This window comes from Engystomops pustulosus, chromosome 1 (genome assembly GCF_040894005.1).
Source record: "Engystomops pustulosus chromosome 1, aEngPut4.maternal, whole genome shotgun sequence".
In the NCBI taxonomy this organism is placed as follows: Eukaryota; Metazoa; Chordata; class Amphibia; order Anura; family Leptodactylidae; genus Engystomops; species Engystomops pustulosus.
This window is the reverse complement of record NC_092411.1, coordinates 202,660,908-202,668,029: the sequence shown is the minus strand read 5'-3', so window position 1 is coordinate 202,668,029 and position 7,122 is coordinate 202,660,908.

The following is a 7,122-nucleotide window of genomic DNA, read 5'->3' as shown; positions in this document are numbered from 1 at the left end:
AACACAAGAGATGCTGTCTGCAGCGAATCTCAGACTTCACAAGATCATCTCCACTAACCATGAGGTAATGAAAGCCTTTCCCTCAGAAGATCATGCAATCAACTTAAAGAGTCTTGATCTCGGTTCTGACGCTCCTCCTGTGCGCAGCCTAGGGTTGCTCTGGAACATTGAACAAGATACTTTTACTTTCCAAGTGTCTGCTTGTGATAAACCTTTCACCAAGCGAGGAGTTTTATCTGTTGTGAACAGTATTTATGATCCTCTTGGGTTCATTGCGCCCATCACCATCCAAGGCAAGATACTGCTAAGACAACTTACCACTGAAAATACGGACTGGGACTCTCCGTTACCTATTGAGAAACAACTAAGGTGGGAAAAATGGAAAAGGTCTCTGGAAGTGTTAGAGCAACTCCAAGTTCCACGTTGTTATTCAACCAGCTCCCTTTCAACAGCCATCAGAAGGGAAGTCCACATCTTCTCTGATGCATCAGTGGAAGCCATAGCTGCAGTAGCCTATCTGAAGACCACAGGAGCCAGCAATGAGACAAATTGCGGATTTGTCTTAGGTAAGGCAAAACTTACTCCAAAACCCGCACACTCCATACCAAGACTTGAGCTTTGCGCAGCTGTGCTAGCAGTTGAAATTGCTGAAGTAATACGAGACGAAATAGACATTTCAATTGATTCGTTTACATTTTACACCGACAGCAAAGTTGTGCTCGGTTATATACATAACCAGACTAAACAGTTTTACATGTATGTCAGCAACCGAGTAGAACGCATCAGGAGCTTTTCTATGCCTGAACAGTGGCAGTATATCTCCACGGAACTTAACCCTGCTGATCGAGGAACAAGACCTGCACCAATTGCACGTCTTTTAGATCACATGTGGTTATCTCCTCCAAGGTTTCTGTGTGAGGAAACTCGTCTGACTCCATCCAATGATGTCTTTGAGCTAATTGATCCTGAGTCTGATAAGGAAATCAGGCCCACAGCCTCCACGTTGTACACTTCTGTAACTTCAAAGGTCAAGCTGAAGTCACATCGCTTCGAGCGTTTCTCAACTTGGTCATCCATTGTGCGAGCTATTGCCAGATTGGTTCACATCTCTCACTGCTTTGCTAAGGACACACCATCACAGTGTCATGGGTGGCATATGTGTAAGGAACACCCTACTGCTTCAGACCTTGAACATGCTGAACAAGTCATCATCTGTTGTGTTCAACAAGAAGTGTATCGTCAGGAGATAAACTTTATCTCAAAAAACATCAGTTTGTCCAAGAGTAGTGCACTCTACAAACTCAATCCGATGCTCGATCACCACCAGTTACTGAGAGTGGGCGGCCGGATAGAGAGATCTGACCTGTGTAACAAGGAACAAAATCCTATTATCATACCAGGTGGACATTGCATTGCTACATTGCTGATCAGACACCATCATGAGCTAGTGCTTCTGCTACCAAAAGAAGAAGCTACATGAGTGACTTGGATACCCACTCAGCTTATGGCGGGGAGCATACCGCCATAGACTATGATATCACCTGTGGATTACAGTGTGGGTTGATGGAAGTTTTGCTGATTGCGTCTTCCCCAATCCGAAGATGGGTTTACTTGAACTTCTTCACAGTTTCGCATCAGGATTTCAAATCTTCAACCTCAAGATTTGGACTTATTGTTATTGTTTGCATGTTGTTTTTTCTCTTGTTTACAGGTTTTAAGAACAACCTTTGGACTCATACGACATTCTTTCAATTTTGGTATATTATGAAATCTTAAGATTTCAGACGGGGAGTGTCATGTCCCAGGACTTGTTTCTATTCATTGACATGTATGTGTGTTATACTGCTTTGCCTTTTGACCCTCCTGTCTTCCTGTTCCCTAGCTGCAGTATTGTAACTCCTCCCCTCTCCCTCATGTATGCAGCCATCTTTGTCAGGAAAAGTGTATATCTGAATGTCTCTGCTACCCTGGCAAATTATATCCTTTTCACACCGTTGTAACCAGCATTTCTTCAAGATTTCTGCACCAAATAAAGCTGGAATCTTCCCACATGCTTTTTTCGATGGAGTTGACACTATCTGACGAAAAGTGATTTTTGCTGTGAGTACTGGTTAAAACAAAGATATAAGGCTATCTATAAACACCTGCTTACAGCCAGGTCATTGAGTCAGAATAGGGAGCCCTCCACCTCCTGATCATTCCACCACCCCGCCTGTATGCTGCTATTTCTCTGGTTTGTTGCCAGGCCACTTGTTATATGTACTAGGGTTTGCCTCCATTACCTTTATCGACTTTTTACCATGTTTACATTGTAGGCATTAATTCACTTAACCCTTACTTCCATGGCAGCTTGACAGATGCACTTGCACTTTATATGTGTCTTTTCATTGTTTAGGGGTGGTTTTGGGTGGATACCACCCATTCAGGAGGTGTCTTGTTTTTGCACCGACCATAGTGCATTACATGGTAGACAATTGTATGTACTTTGGTACAGTTTTATTTGATTTTATATGCATGTTTGTGTTCAGTGTTGAATATTAATAAAATTTGTTATGTTTTTTGAATCAAATCATGTCAGTGACACACTACTTTTTTCCCTGATTCTTGATTTGCTCGTTTTGAGTGTGTCGACTATTACCTCTACTTGGTGCAGTATTCTGCTGTGCAAGGTTCCATTTTCTATTGACTGTACACACAAAATCTATAACCAACACTGGACTAATTGCAGCAGCCGCAGCACTGCCACATACAGCCAGCCGTTATTACAGTCATGCCTGCTACAGTATCAGTTGTATCAGCCTGTTCAGCTGCACCTATGATGTCACTTGACAGTGCACACACCTGCTATGGTCTTTCAACCGGTATCATAACAGTCGTGCACACTGCCAATATGGCGGGAGCTGCAGCTGAACTTGAGAGCTGGAGAAGGAAAGAATAAGCATTTTAGAGTTCATCTCCTACAAAGTGCGCCTTCCCATCCTAGAGATCAAATAGTGCAGGATCTGGTGAACCTAGTGTACTCCATACAGCCCATATATTTTCTTAATCTCTGGAAAATATATTAATGTGATATCTTTGGGTTAAGGTGCCTTCTATAGCCTTTGATAAACTTCTTGAGGGGTATAGTTTCATAGCACCTGAGATCTATTTCATCAAAATCTGTGCTCAAAAAGCTGGATATCGCTCCTACCCTTCTGTACACTGTTGGCTGCCCACATATATGCAAATGTGCCCGAGATTATATACTTTACTTTACTTTTATAAGAGGACATAAACTACAAAAGCTCAAAGATCATCATTGCCTTCTGTGTCCTGCTATTTTTTTGCAAAATAGCAGCATCCACATGTGGGGGGTTTCTGTAATCCCAAGAAATTCCCTGCTTATTCTGTGGTAGACAGAAAATTTTGTGGCTAAATAGACGTTAGGACTATATGTCTGAAAATAGAGAAAATTTTGTATTTTAAAAAACCTTTTTTCATAAACTCAATACAGCTACCATAGAATCTTATGTGTATTAGTGTAGTGTTATATATTAACTGAATAGTGCCATCTACTGTTAAGTCATCTTACAAACATATTTCAGTTTTGTTATTACCGTACATTGTAGAAACCAATATTTAAAAATGACGGCAATCTGGATCCATCCTTTAAAAAAGAGCAACAATGCTAAATGGACTCCATTGACTTATTTAAAGGTCTGTTATCACTTTTCAGTCCATCTTTTTTTTTTTTGTACTAAAAAACTAGGAAGTCTCCAATGCAGAAGTAAACCTCTGGTAATTGTTTTTTGTACAGTACAGATATATAAAAAATGTTTGTACCACCTTCACATTGATAAAGGCTCCCTTAAAATTTTATATCTGGCTCCACCATTTCTAAACAGTCAATACCATTATTTTAATCAGCGGCACTGGTGCAGACAGCTTGTCACTGCCAACCTCTAATTATCACATGTGTACCTTGTTTCTCAGAATCATCATGGTACAAAATCAGTCTAAGGCCTCATGCAGACAGCCGTGTGCTCACCCAGACAGTATCCTGGGCAAGCACAGGTTCAGGAGGGGAGGGAGTTAGCGCTCTTCACCCCTCCTCCCTCCATAGGTAGATGAGCAGCCCACTGCACGGTCACCAGGAGCCACAGAAATCTATGAAGGCCATGATCTGGTTACAAATCATACAAATTCGTTGATGCTGATGTAGATTTTGTAGATCTCATGCAGATTGTCTTTCACCTATAGAATTTCATGTTAAACACAAACACACAAGTAAATGTGTATCTGCATCAGAAAACTATCACGCTGCCTATTACCATTGAGATTTCAAATAAGGCCCCCTGCACACAAACACATGTGAGCCGGTCAGACCCTAGGCACTGCACTGGGCATCGTAAAGAAATACTAGGGAATTTAATGAAATAAATTGTATTAATGCAGTTGGTGTAGAAGTTCATTACTTAACTGAATGGAAATGGTTGTCAAAATCATTGCTGCAGCAAAATGAGAGGAGCAAATGGTCGACAAACGCACACTAGGGTGGTTTTAACATAAATTTAATTTTGAAAATGGAAAACAGGTATAAGTTTCAAAGCACAATATTTTCTATACATGTAGTTTCCACCTGCACTTTTACAATAGTTTTTCTCCCAGAACAAACCATGAGGTGGATATAGGCTAGTCAATAAATACACCATCATCATCATCTTAATAGGTTGTTTATATTGTGGATTGTGATTTTTCGCTCCAGAATTGTATATACAGCATAGGATAGATATGATTATTAAACTTTGCGGGGTTTTATGTTGAATAGATGTTCATCTGACTTTTCATTTTATTGTTTGTAATGTATAAGATTAGATGTGTAATAAATTAAAGATATATATATATATATATATATATATATATATATATATATTTTTTTTTTTTTTTTAAATTCAAAAGGATTTTAAGTTTTTCTTGTTTTTATACAAACACAGAGTATTGCATTATATCAGGAAGTAGACATTGCAATGTTCAAACGACAATTACAATCCTGGGTGCAGCCGGGAATTACTCGTACACAAGGGGTAGAATCACATCACTATGAAAGACAATTTAAAGCACACATTAGATGGCAACTATCAAATGTATAATCTAACAAGTAATCCATTTCCAGGCACATATTTAGAGGATTGGTTCTAGAATAGTGTATTTACCTAATACTGTAGAAAACAGGTTAAGGGCAATAGTACTGACTCTTTAGCCAGATGGACCAGTTTTTTTTTGTAAGGATGTGGCGATGTCAGACTGATAGGCCAATAGTTTTTCCAAGGGGGGTTGACAATTTTCCCCACTAATGGGCAGGTGGCAGATTTCCAATGTCGAGTAATGACAAGCTTGGTTGACATAAGAAGGTGTACAATCCGTGGCGGAGGCTTCGCCCAGAACCCCTGAGACAGACTCACTGAGCTTACAACGGCCCAAAAACAGGTTCAAAAAGCCACGTGTGCCGTCGGCCTCAAGGTAACAATGGTTTTACAACATCCACTGTTTTAATTTTTGTTATTTTGAAGTCAAAAATATAAGTTAACACAGTTATGCTGACAATGGTAAACTCCAGGACAGCCAAGAGACCAAGATAAAAGTATCAGTGTCATAAGGTGAAATAAAATTGGCTCTTTCTTTTTTTATAATTGGGAGTGCTGCCTTGTTTGCTATTTGTGTAGTGAAAAATATAGTAATTTGCTACTTAGTATTAGTATTTGTTTTATAAGATACTCAATTACAAATCCAGGGACACCAACTTTAAGGTTTGTTTCAAAATTAGTACATTTCACATATATGAAAAAATGGCAAGTTATTTTTTGCAAACTTAAATGCTATTGGAGGCATTTATCAGGCCTTGTACACAAGCTTTCAGGCAGACAAGGCATGAAAAAGGCATAGAAGGCCCGGAAGAAGCCTTGCCGGCGAAACCCTGGGTCAGGCGGATAGGAAAGCTAGCATCCCGTTATTTGAACTTGTGATATGCGCATTTTTAATTGACTCTTGTGAGTATGATGAACTGAAATAAATTTTAACTTTGTTGGAACGTACCACACCATTTGCCTGCATATTTTCTTACAGCTACAATATAATTAAAGGAGGATGATGAGAATGCGATGGTGCTAGTCTGAATGGTGACATACTTTCAGAAGGAGAAACTGAGGATTGGTGCTGTTCATCGGTGGTTTAAGATGGAATAACGAATAAGAAGAATAATATTGGGAGCTCCGATCATAGTGAAATTTTCTCCATTTCTAACGCATGAAAAAGTTGAAATTCCTGACACATAGAAATTCTCTACACGTGGGGCAAAGGACAGGGACACCATTTACTGTAGCTTCCCCCCGTTGTACTTTAAAACATGTAAGCAGACATTTTTGTAAACATCCATGCTATAAAACAGTGTCACAGGTGCCCCCGCCATCCGAGACATTCTGTGTAGCGCTGCCACGTCCCCAGCCCCCCACTTACCTCTACACGCTCCGGTCCCGACTAGGCGGCGCATGTCCCTGCTCCCTAGGGTGCACGTGCACTGGCTTTTCAGGATTTAAAGGGCCAGCGCCCTGGTGATTGGCGCTGGTCAATCCGGCTCTGCTATATAATCCGACGGCTCACAACATTCCCCGCCGGATCTTCAGCCATTTCCTGTGAAGTGAAAGCCCACCTGTGTCTCCAGTGTCCCCGGACTCCTGTTCCTGTGCTCCCGTGTCTCCTGTGTTCCTGTTATTCTGTTCCTGCGTTCCTGTTTGATGTGCCAGCTCCTGTGTTCCTGCCGTGAGTCTCAGTGTTCCTTTCAGCGCTATTCTCCCGCTGTCACCCCAGGCTCAGACCGTCTCCGACAAATTTGACGGCAACCCCAAATTGTGTAGGGGCTTTATCACCCAGTCCTCACTGCACTTTGAATTGATGCCATCTCAGTTTGTCACCAAATGCTCCAGTGTGGCATTTAGCTTCAGCCTCCTTTACGGGAAGGCCCTAGCCTGGGCTACTCCTCAATGGGACAGAAACGATCCATTCACGGCTGCCCCTACTACTTTCCTGGCTGAATTCCGCTCTGTGCTTCAGGAACCCGCATGAGCCTCATCAGATTAAACGGTGCTG